The 12,943-nt window shown below is 37.3% G+C and overlaps 1 protein-coding gene across 2 annotated transcripts in view; it reads left to right on the top strand.

Annotated features, from left to right (window-relative positions):
* The window catches only part of LOC136030949 (tubulin alpha-8 chain-like), a 225,726-nt gene that overhangs the window by 148,728 nt on the left and 64,055 nt on the right, over positions 1 to 12,943 (top strand). The window lies entirely within an intron of this gene.

Below are 12,943 nucleotides of genomic sequence, written 5' to 3'. Positions count from 1 at the left end.
TGGAGGGCACCTAGGCCCCCTCCCACACTCATTTTTAACCCAAAGTCACCAGATCAAAATTCTTAGATGGCCATTTTATTCATCATAGTCGACAAACATAATAACTATGTCTTTGGGGATAACTTACTCCCCCAGAGTCCCCTCGGGAGAGGCTCCAAGTTACAAACTTTGACCAGTGTTTACACATAGTAATGGTTATTGGGAAGTGTACAGACGTTTTCAGGTTTTTTTTTGGTTTAGGGGGAGAAGGTGAATGGGAGGGTTAGGCTGGAGGATCTTTCCATGGAGGAATTTGTCATGGGAGAAGAGAATTTCAACGAAAGGGTCGCAGGATTTTCCAGCATTATTTAAAAAAAACAATGAAAAAATAGATATGAAAAAGTTTTTTCAAATGAAAGTAAGAAGCAGAATTAAAACTTAAAACGAACAGAAATTACTACGCGCATGAGGGGTCTACCTCCTCGTAATACCTCAGTCTTTACACTAAAGTATTATTAGTAATTTCAACTATCTAGTCTACGGCCTTTGTGATTCAGGGATCATTCTTAAGGAATTCGGACAAAACTTAAGTTTAGTGTAAAAAGCGAGGTATTGACGAGGGGGTGAACCTCCTCATTTATGTAATAAAACATACCAATATAGAAGATCGTTATTTAAGTTAATTCGTAAGTTACGCATATTTTTTATTATTGAAAATGTTGGTAAAAAATTAAAAGTTCTAGCTGCCTTTTTAAGTAACCAAAAAATTGGAGGGTAACTAGTCCGCCTCCCTGCTCCTTTTTTTCTCAAAATCTTCCGATTAAAACTATGAGAAAACCAGTTAGCCAAAAACAATTAATCTATAAATTTCATTTTAATTATTTATGTGCGGAGAGCCAGAATAAAAACATGCATTAACTAAAAAGGTTCAGAAATTAAATAAAGAAAGCAAGTTTTTTAACTGAAAGTAAGGAGCGACATTAAAACTTAAAACGAACAGAAATTACTCCATATATACTACTACTAATAACTCACTGCAGCACCAAGCCGCCTGAGGCCAACACAGCTACGCACGCTCCTCCTCCAACCTAATCTATTTAAAGCCTCCCTCTTTACACCCTCCCAGGAAGTTCCCATTTCCTTTAAATCCTTATTTATGACATCCTCCCAACCCAGACAAGGACGACCTGCTTTCCGTGTAGCCCCAGACGGTTGGCCAAAAAGGACAATCTTCGGTAATCTGTCATCCTTCATCCGTAGAACGTGGCCTAGCCATCTCAACCTTTCTTTCATTATAGCCCCAGAAAGCGGGATTGAACCACACTTTTCGTACAACCTACTGTTTGAAATACGGTCAGTCAGCCGGGTACCCAGAACAATCCGTAGGCAATTTCTCTGGAAAACATCTAGTAAATTTTCATCTGCTTTTCGGAGTGTCCATGCTTCAGAGCCATATTTGACCACTGTCATCACTGTAGCTTCCAATATTCTAATCTTGGTTTGTAGGCTTATCTTTCTATTCTTCCAAACTTTTTTTAACTGTGAAAAAACACCCTGAGCTTTAGCTATTCTACTTTTAACATCTTCACTGCTCCCACCATCTTTACTAATAATACTACCAAGGTAACTGAAGCTCCCAACCTGATCAATCTTTTCGTTACCTAAGGTCACCTGTTCATCTTCACTTATTCCTAACCTTAGTGACTTAGTCTTCTTAACATTAATTTTCAAGCCTATTTTAGCACCCTGAACTCGTAAAACCTCTAAAAAGTCATTCATTTTGCTCACACTTTCATCTAATATGCTTAAATCATCAGCATAATCTAAGTCCAGGAGCGTTCTTCCTCCCCATTTGATTCCATGGTCTCCAATTGCCTTTCCTGTGCTCCTTAAGACGAAGTCCATCAAAATGATCCATATAAAGGGGGATAGAACACAACCCTGCTTAACTCCTGATTTAATACAAAACCAGTTGCTAACCTCATTTCCTACCTTAACCGCAGCAGTATTATTCTCGTACATAGCGCAAATCACTTTAATGTATTTTTCTGGTATACCATATAACGATAAGACCTTTGTTAACGCTGTTCTATCAACAGAATCGAAAGCTTGCTCATAATCGATAAAACTAAGGACCAAAGGTGTTTGACAACGAAGGGACTTCTCAATTATTAACCTAAGAGTGAAAACATGGTCGACACATCCTCTACCTTTTCTAAAACCGCATTGTTCTTCCCTTATAAAACTTTGTCTACAGCATGTCTCAGTCTAAAAAGTATCATATTACTCAGTAATTTGCTACCTACAGAAACCAGACTAATGCCTCGATAATTCCGACATTCACTCTTGTCACCTTTCTTATACAGTGGTTTAATTAAGGTTTTCCTAAAATCATTGGATACCTCCCCTTTTTCAAAAATCATGTTCATAATCTTCAGTAGCTTATTCTTAGATTACTTATTCTTAAATTACTCCATATATGAAAGGGACATTCCCTCCTTAATGCGCTTCTCTTTACGCTAAAGCTTTTTACTGTTTTAAAAAGTAGAGTTAAGAGAAAGAGTCAAAGTTTAGCGTAAAGAGCCGGGCGTTGAGGAGGAAAAGTCCCTTTCATATATGGAATAATTTCTGTTCATTTTTAGTTTTAATGTCGCTCCTTACTTTCAGTTATTTTTTTTTAATATTTCATTTTCTGGCTATGTATCCATCCTACTTTAGAGATTTCAATCTCCTATATACATAAATGTGGAATTTCGGATGTTTTGCCAGAAGAAAGATCACGGATGCGTGTTTTTCCCCTAGGGGTGATCATACCAAAATAGTAGTCGTAGGAGATTGAGAGGGGTTGTATTCGAACGGAAACTAGAAGTTCTAGTGTCCTTTTTAAGTAACCAAAATGATTGCAGGGCAACTAGCCCCCATCTCATGCGCCTCTTCTTCCCTAAATTACCTAATCAAAATTCTGAGATACTTATTTTGTTCAGCATAGTAGAAAGATCCAATAACTGTGTCCTTAGTGGTATCATGAACCCCACAGTCCGTGGAGGGAGGCGTGTAAGTTATGAAATTTGCCTTTCTTTACGTATAGTATTTGTGATTGGGAATTATATGGACATTTTATAGGGGGGGGAGGAATTTGTGCTCGGAGGGGGGGGTGTTTCCATAGGTAAAATTTTCTGTAGGGAGATAAATTTCTGGGGGTAAAGAAATTTTACACTTGGGTTAATTTCTCTTTGCCAACTCAATTTTACATGCGGAAGTTTTCTCGGGGAATTGTCCCGGGGCTTTTTCCCGTATTCATACATCCGGGAAAAACTTCTACGGAAAGGGCGATTTCCAGGGTGATCGAGAAAACGATTTGGAATTAAAGTCTTTTTCAAATGAAAGTATGCTAAGGAGAATTTTTCAGGCTGAATCGTCCGCAAGGAATCTTGAGGGCGGAAGAACAAACGAGGATGAAACTCATCCTTAGGGAATTTAACGGGAGATGGATGTATTTTACGTGGGAAGAAGTTTCCATAACAGAGTTACCCATGAGGGGAGGGGGAACTTTTTCATCGAGGCCGAGCCAGATTTACCAACATTACTTAAAAAACGATCAGAAATTTAATAACAAATAATTTTTAGATTAAAATAAGAAGCACCATCAAAACTCAAAACGAACGGAATTTATTCATATATAAAAGGGTTAACCTCTCTTAACTACCTTGTTCTTTACGCTACAGCTTGACTGTTTATCTCAATTTTTAAGAATATCTCCTGATACACAAGGGCCTCTTAATTAGGATACGAAGCTTCTTCTAAACTGCATAAAACTTTAACGTAAAGAACAAGGTATTGAGGAGGGGTAACCCCTTCATATACGGAACAACTTCTCTGTGTTTCGAGTTCTGATGTTGCTCCTTGCCTTCATAAAAAAAAATCGCCAACGAAGCAACATAGATAAAATAAAAACGGGAAAATAAAATGAAATAAAAGAAAAAAAATAAAATAAAAAAAAATAAAATAAAAATAAAATTCTTTTATGAAATAAAAGAAGAAAATAAAATAAAAAATTTGCGGAGAATAAATAATTTAGACTGTAAGCTTGCACATAAAGGGGGGCGTTAAAGTAAAGTTGAGCACTTTAAGGAATGATATAAGTAAGTATTTAAGTTTCTTAAGTTGCTTTAAAATTTAAGTATTATTACTTTTTGAAGAACAGTAATTGTAAGCTAGAGCCTTAAATTTAAGTATTGATGATGCTCATAGTACAAGGTAAGTTCTCTTGAAAATATTCAAGGAATGAAGTCATTCTAAAAGTATTTTACTAAGAGAGAGAGACGAAGACAGAGAGAGTTAAGAGAGAGAGTGAAAGGGGTAGAGAGAAGTTGGGACTTTGATACAGGCAGAGAGAGAGACAGGAAGAGTTACCTTTGTTACCTTTTTTTCCTTTTCTTTGGTTTCCAGACAGTTTTCAGGTCATGGAAATTAAAAGCGCCTTGGTGAACAAAACAATTAGCATCCCTCAAGCATAGCTCCCGACCGAAGTTTTTCTTGAAAATATCGGTGTCATGTAAATTACGAATATGAGTAAACAATCAGCTAAGTCAAGCAAGATGCAGGAATACAGTTATTCTTAAATCGACAGAGGAAGCCGATAGAAAAAGTTGTTCAATGACGCGGTACACTCGTAAACAAAAAAATTCAGGAAGAAAACGCGGCATAGCCACAGAAAAACCGTAGAGTTTCCTTATAAAATCGTAAAAAAAAATTTCGTTCTATTTAATCAAGGCTTTATTTTTCATATAAGAATTAATCAAACTTTATATAGTCATTTCTCCCTCCTGAAATTTAATTTCCTTGTCTGTTTAGTTTTGTCACTCAGCATTAATCAACCCAAAGCACTATTTAAGCTAATTTTAGAAACTTGGACTATTGTTCTCTCCAAGAACAAACTGGCTTGGAAAAAACGTCACAGAAAAAAACCAATAAGGATAAACAACACTTTTGACCATGAAAATATAGGACCATGAATATATATATATATATATATATATATATATATATATATATATATATTTATATATATATATATATATATATATATATATATATATATATATATATATATATATATATATAAGTTGTCTGTGGATGTGTGGGTCTGTCTGTCGGGTGACGTCATGTTTGTGTGTTGACTGACGTCATGAAGTTAGTTGTCGTCATTTTTGTTATGACGGTGACGTCATTAAAGATATTTAAGACATGTGTTCACGTAGAAATCTATTAATTTTTAACTGTAAAATGACTGATGAATTACAATGGCAACAGCCGAGGAAGATGCTCAAAGAGTCTATGCCAAAAAACTTGCTGCTGATAGAGAAAGTAAGAAAGAAAGCGTGCCGAGGAATCAAAAGAAAAGCAAGGAAACAGGCTTGAGGCTGATAAAGAAAGTAAGAAAAGAAAGCGTGCCGAGGAATCAAAAGAACAGCAAGGAAACAGGCTTGAGGCTGATAGAGAAAGAAAGAACAGAAAGCGTGCCGAGGAACTACCAGAGCAACGCGAAACCAGACTTGCTGCTAAAAGAGAAAGTGAAAAAAGAAGGCGTGCCGAGGAACTACCAGAGCAACATGAAACCAGACTTGCTGCTAAAAGAGAAAGTTAAAACAAGAAGGCATGCCGAAGAACTACCAGAGCAACATGAAACCAGACTTGCTGCTAAAAGAGAAAGTGAAAAAAGAAGGCGTGCCGAGGAATCACAAGAACAGCAAGAAATCAGGCTTGCTGCTGATAGAGAAAGTAAGAAAAGAAAGCGTGCCGAGGAATCAGAGCAACCTGAAAGTTATCGCCTGGCATTCAGGTACAGCCCAGTCGATGATTATAGCTTGAGTAGATGTGTTCAAATCGGGACTATGTCTAAAATTTGTCCCTATTGCAAGGCCTTGAAATTCAATGGTGAAACAATGGGAATGTGTTGCGCCTCAGGAAAAGTTAAACTTCCTCTATTGGCTGCACCACCAGAGCCATTGAAGACTTTCCTTACTGGAACTACGTCAGAATCTAAGCGTTTTTTGTCACAAATCAGAAAATATAACTCATGTTTCCAAATGACGTCGTTTGGAGCCCAAATCGAAAATCCAGATCAATTTATGTCTACTTTCAAAGTAAAAGGGCAAATATATCATAGAGCAGGGTCCCTTCTACCATTCTCAGGCGAGAATCATAAATTTTTACAATTGTACTTCATGAGTGATAGAAATTCTGAATTGAATGCACGTTGCGAAATTTCTCCCAACGTTGAAAGTCAATCGTTTCCCAATTGCAACATCTTTTCCACGAAAATAATAATTTAGTGCGTCTGTTCAAAACAGCCATCGATTTGATGCCTACTGATACGCATAAAATTGTTATTTCCGCTGACAAAACGCCTCCTGGCCAACATGTGCGTAGATACAATGCTCCAACTATCGACGAAGTGGCAATCGTTATGGTCGGTGATCAGTTTTTACCTCGAGATATTATTCTTCATAAGCGAAACGCTCAGTTGTTAAGAATTGCTGAAACTCATCGATGCTACGATGCCCTACAATATCCTATCATTTTTTGGGATGGAGCCGACGGCTATCACTTTAATATGAAATTGATGAATCCAGCCACTAACAAAGAAATGAATAAGAAATGCAGTGCAATGCATTATTATTACTATAGACTAATGATTCGGCAGGATGAAGAAAATTATATTTTAAAATGCCGTCAATTGTTTCACCAATTCGTCGTTGATATGTATGCTAAAATTGAATCAGAACGTTTGCTATATATCCGCCTGAATCAGACCAAGCTCAGCTCTGAACAATACATTCATTTGTGAGATGCAGTTATAAATGACGGTAATACCACAAACGTTGGAAGATTAACAATTTTACCTTCGTCATATGCTGGCAGTCCCCGTCATATGCATGAATATGCTCAAGATGCTATTGCGTATGTTCGTCTCTATGGTCGTCCAGATTTATTTATTACATTTACATGTAATCAATCTTGGGACGAGATACTGCAGCTTTTACTTCAAGGACAATCGGCGGTTCATAGACATGACATTACGGCCCGTGTCTTCCGGCAAAAGTTGAAATCACTGATAAACTACATTGTAAATTTTGAAGTGTTTGGGTCAGTGCGATGCTGGATGTGCTCAGTGGAATGCCAAAAACGAGGTTTGCCACACGCACATATACTAATCTGGCTACATAAAAAAATTACTTCGAACGAAATTGATGATGTGATTTCCGCTGAAATACCTGATGAAAATGTCGATAAGGGGTTACATGATATTATTGTAAAAACTATGATACATGGACCTTGCGGTGCACTGAACTAAAATTCACCATGCATGGTCAAAGGAAGGTGCACAAAGCAAGATCCTCGACTTTTAGTATCCAACACAATTACTGGCAATGATGGTTACCCACAATATAGAAGAAGATCTAATGAAGATGGCGGTAAAACAGCAATAATAAAGAAGCGTAACGGTACCACCATCGAAGTAGATAACCAGTGGGTTGTTCTATATTCCCCATTATTATCAAAAACATTTAATGCACACATAAACTTTGAATACTGTAACTCCGTAAAGGCAATCAAATACATATGTAAATACGTCAACAAAGGCAGTGACATGGCAGTTTTTGGCTTGCAGCCCGAAATCAAAGATATTGACGAAATCTTACAATATCAGGCTCGAAGATACATAAGCAGTAATGAAGCTGTTTGGAGAATTCTTTCATTTCCGATACATGAACGTAGTCCAGCTGTTGTTCATTTAGCGGTACATTTATAGAATAGTCAACGTGTTTATTTCTCGGAAACCAACGTGCAACAAAGAGCCCTGAATCCACCGGATACAAAGTAAACCGGTTTCTTTTCGCTTTGCAAAAATGATTCTTTTGCAAAAAAACTGCTGTATACTGAAGTGCCTTCGTATTACACGTGGAATACTAAAAATAAAGTATTTGAACGTCGAAAACAGGGTATGTCAGTCGACGGCCAACCTACCATCTTCAAAGATACCACGATAGGAAGACTCTACACCGTTCACCCCAATCAACATGAATGCTTCTTTCTACGCCTGCTTTTGTGAATGTACCCGGTCCGACATCCTTTGAGTATTTGAGAACTGTAAACGGTACTATACATGACACTTACCCTAGTGCATGCCAAGCTCTGAATTTATTGGAGAATGACCAACACTGGGATAACTGCATCAATGACGCGTGCGAAACGTCAACTCCAAGTCAAATTCGTGCATTGTTTGGCATCATTTTAACAACTTGCTCTCCATCAGCTCCTACAGAGTTATGGGAAAAATATAAGTCAAAAATGTCCGAAGATATACTCCATCGAAAACAGTTAGAGACGCCAGATATGACTTTTGATTTTACATCAGAAATTTATAACTACACTTTAGTTATTATAGAAGATTTGTGCGTACGTATGGCAAACAAACCTCTTCAGGATTTGGGAATGCCTTCACCTAACCGTATCGCTGCTGTTTCGACATGTGTAGAATTGGATCGTGAACAAAGTTACAGTACGAGTGATCTATTGTCGTATGTACAAAATAACATTTCCAAGTTAACGTCGGAACAAAAAGACATTTATGATACGATAATGCATTGTGTCGATAACAACGTTGGAGAAATTTTCTTTTTGGATGCGCCAGGAGGTACTGGTAAAACGTTTGTGATAAAACTGATTCTGGCATCAATTCGATCAAAAAATGATATAGTGTTGGCAATTGCGTCGTCCGGAATAGCCGCAACATTGCTGCCTGGTAGAAGAACTGCTCATTCCGCTTTGAAATTGCCTCTGAATTTGCATTCTACAGAAACTCCCACGTGCAATATTTCCAAATCATCTGGGATGGGTAAAGTATTGCAGCAATGCAAACTTATTATTTTGGATGAGTGCACAATGGCACACAAAAAAACGCTCGAGGCTCTGGATCAATGATTGAAAGATTTGCGAGGGAAGTCGAAACCCTTTGGCAGCACATTAATATTGCTTGCGGGAGATTTCAGGCAAACATAACCTATAATACCTAGATCAACTCCTGCAGACGAAATGAATGCTTGCCTATAAAATTCTAATTTATGGGCACACGTAAAAACATTAAAATTAACTATAAATATGCGTGTCCTATTGCAAAACGATGACTCTGGTCAAACATTTTCAGATCAATTGCTGGCAATTGGAAACGGAAAGCTCCCAGTAGACTCAATCTCAGGACGTTTGCAACTACCTGCTGATTTCTGTAATTTAGTGACGTCCAAAAATGAATTGATTGAAAAAATATTTCCGAATATTCTAAACAATTATAAAAATAATAAATGGCTAAGTGAAAGAGCGATTCTTGCACCCAAAAATATAGACGTCCACGAAATCAACAATATTGTTTTGACCAAGATTCGAGACCAGGCAGTCCTTTACAAGTCTGTCGACACAGTTTTGGAACCAAATGAATTGGTTAATTATCCATCTGAATTTTTAAATTCCGTGGATCTTTCAGGGTTTCCACCACACGTGCTACAACTAAAAGTAGGCGTACCAATAATACTTTTAAGAAATATCAACCCACCAAAGCTTTGCAATGGCACGCGACTTGCCGTAAAAAAAAACAATGGAAAACCTAATAGAGGCTACAATCTTGACAGGGCCTTTTGAGGGTGAGGCTGTTCTTATTCCTCGCATTCCCATGATTCCAACGGATCTGCCTTTTCAATTTAGAAGATTGCAATTCCCAATTCGATTAGCATTTGCAATCACCATTAACAAAGCTCAAGGTCAATCATTAGAAAAAGTGGTATAGATCTTAATACTGATTGTTTTTCCCATGGACAATTGTACGTTGCATGTTCGAGGGTCGGTAAACCTGACAATCTATTTATATGCAGGGACAATTGGACAGCGAAGAATGTTGTATATTCGCAAGTTTTACGCAGTTAATTTGTATTGTATCTATCTATCTATCTATCTATATTAAAACGAGTGGTGTGTATGCATGTTTGTTTGTTTGTAAAAAGAGCGTTTACATATGGCGTCATTATTAGTACATAAGGCTTTGTATATGCACAGACAATGGGAAAGCCAAGAATGTTGTATATTCGCAAGTTTTACGTAGTTTGAAACACATATATAAATCTATCTATATTCACAGGTGGGACACAGGGACACAATTACAATGGCGCATAACTAATATGGCGCGTAACGACTTACGCGCGCGGGGGGGGCTTGGGGGGGGGTGGTGCGAAGCGCCCCACCGCCTAGGTGTTGGGGTGGCGCGAAGCGCCACCCCAACAGCTAGTATATATATAAAAATAAGTTGTCTGTCTGTGTGTCTGTCGAGTGACGTCACTGTCCGCATATGATGTCTAAATTATTTCATCACATACCAATTCAAAAACGAATGTATTCAAGCCGAAGTAGCTCAGTTATATAACTACCTGTGTCGGCGCAGTGGGTTTGACCTTAGCGTGGTAATACGGGACCCAGAGATCGAACCATGCTGCATGAATGCACTACAGGGCCGACACAGGGACCTTAGTGGTCAAGAAGCGTCGTTAATCCGATACAAATACAGTAGCTCAGTTGGTAAAGCGTTATGTTCCAGGTTTTAGCTCCGAGAGGTTCCAGGTTCGAACCTTGGCTTTAGCATTAATACAAAAGAAGAAAAAAAACTAAAAAAGAAAAAAAACTAAAAAGCAGGTAAAAACTACTAAAATAACTAAAAAAGCTAAAAAACTAAAAAAACTAAAAAAAGGTAAAAAACTAAAAACTAAAAAAGAAAAAAAAGAAAAAACTAAAAAAGGGTAAAAACAGCAAAAAAACAAAAAAGAGAAAAAAAACTAAAAACTAATAAAAAAACTAAAAACTGAAAAAGAAAAAAAAACTAAAAAAGAAAAAAAACTGAAAAATAAAGGAGAAAAAGAAAACTAAAAAAACTAAAAAAGGTAAAAACTACAAAAGAAAACGAAAAAGAAAAAAAAACTAAAAAGCTAAAAAATAGGTAAAAACCAAAAAAAAAACTAAGAAGAAAAAAAGGAAAAAAAACAAAGAATTTATTTCATCATATACCAATTCAAAAACGAATGTATATACAGACCGGGACACAGGGAATATAAATGACAACCGGGACACAAATGACGACTGGAACGTGTGTGTCGACTGACGTCATGTTTGTGTGTCGACTGACGTCATGTTTGTCGACTATAAATGACGACTGGGACACAGGGACACAACTACAACGGGGACGCCGGGGGGCACAGGGGGATATATAAATGACAATGGGGACACAGGGAATATAAATGACGACCAGGACAATCAAAGAGAAATTACAGACCGGGACACCGGAACACAAATGACAACCGGGACAAAAATGATGGTGCGTAACTAATATGGCGCATAACGACTTATGCGCGCGGGGGGACGCTCAAACACTCTTTGACCGGGACACTCAAAGAGAAAACGACCGGGACACAGGGAATGTTCGATTAGCAATCACCATCAACAAAGCACCGGGACACAAATGACGACCGGGACACAGGGAGTATAAATGACGACCGGGACACTCAAAGAGAAATTACAGACCGGGACACCGGAACACTCAAAGAGAAATTACAGACCGGGACATCGGGACACAAATGACGACCGGGATACAAATGACAACCGGGACACCGGGACATAGGGAATATAAATGACGACCGCGACAATCAAAGAGAAATTAAAGACTGGGACACCGGGACACAAATGACGACCGGGACAAAGGGACACAACTACAACGGGGACGCCGGGGGGCACAGGGGGATATATAAATGACGACGGCGACACAGGGAATATACGATTAGCAATCACCATCAAAAAAGCTCAAGGGCAATCATTAGAATAATGAGGTAGAGATCTGAATACGGATTGTTTTTCCCATGGACAATTATATGTTTCATGTTCAAGAGTCGGTAAACCTGACAATCTATTTATATGCACAGACAATGGGACAGCGAAGAATGTTGTATATTCGCAAGTTTTACGTAGTTAAAAACATAAATATATCTATCTATATTCACAGGTGGGACACAGGGACACAACTAGAATGGCGCGTAACTAATTTGACGCGTAACGACTTACGCGCGCGGGGGGGCTTGGGGGGGCACGAAGCGCCCTTACCAACTAGGTGTTGGGGTGGCGCGAAGTGCCACCCCAACAGCTAGTATATATATATATATATATAATATATATATATATATATATATATATATATATATATATATATATATATATATATATATATATATATATATATATATATATATATATATATAAATATATATATATATATATATATATATATATATATATATATATATATATATATATATATATATATATATATATATATATAACACCATACAATTAAGCACATGAGTGTGAAGCTTTTTCATGTACAGGGAAAATAACGAGGATTCTTTTCCTCCTCGACAAGCCGCTCTTTACGCTAAAGTTTTTTATTGTTTTAAAAAGTAGAGTTGCGAGAAAGAATCAAACTTTAGCGCAAGGAGCGAGGTGTCGAGGAGGAAAAGCCCCTTTCATATACGGAGAGTTTTTGAATTAATGCATGTCTGATTTTGGCTCTCCGTACATAAATTATTAAAATGAAATTTGCATATTAATTCTTTTTTTGGCTAAATGGCTTTCTCTTAGTTTTGATTAGACGATTTTGAGGAATAAGGGGCGGGGAAGGAGGCCTAGTTGCCCTCCAATTTTTCGGATACTTAAAAAGGCAACTAGATCTTTTAATTTTTAACGAACGTTTTTATTAGTAAAAAATATACGTAACTTAAGAATTAACTTACGTAACAAACTTTTATATTCTTTTATTTTTGATTATATATATGAGGGGGTTGGTCCCCTCGTTAATACCTCGCTCTTCACACTA

The sequence above is a fragment of the Artemia franciscana genome, chromosome 9 (genome assembly GCF_032884065.1).
Source record: "Artemia franciscana chromosome 9, ASM3288406v1, whole genome shotgun sequence".
NCBI lineage: Eukaryota > Metazoa > Arthropoda > Branchiopoda > Anostraca > Artemiidae > Artemia > Artemia franciscana.
Note: the sequence above shows the minus strand (reverse complement) of the source record. Positions and strands in the feature narration are given on the sequence as shown.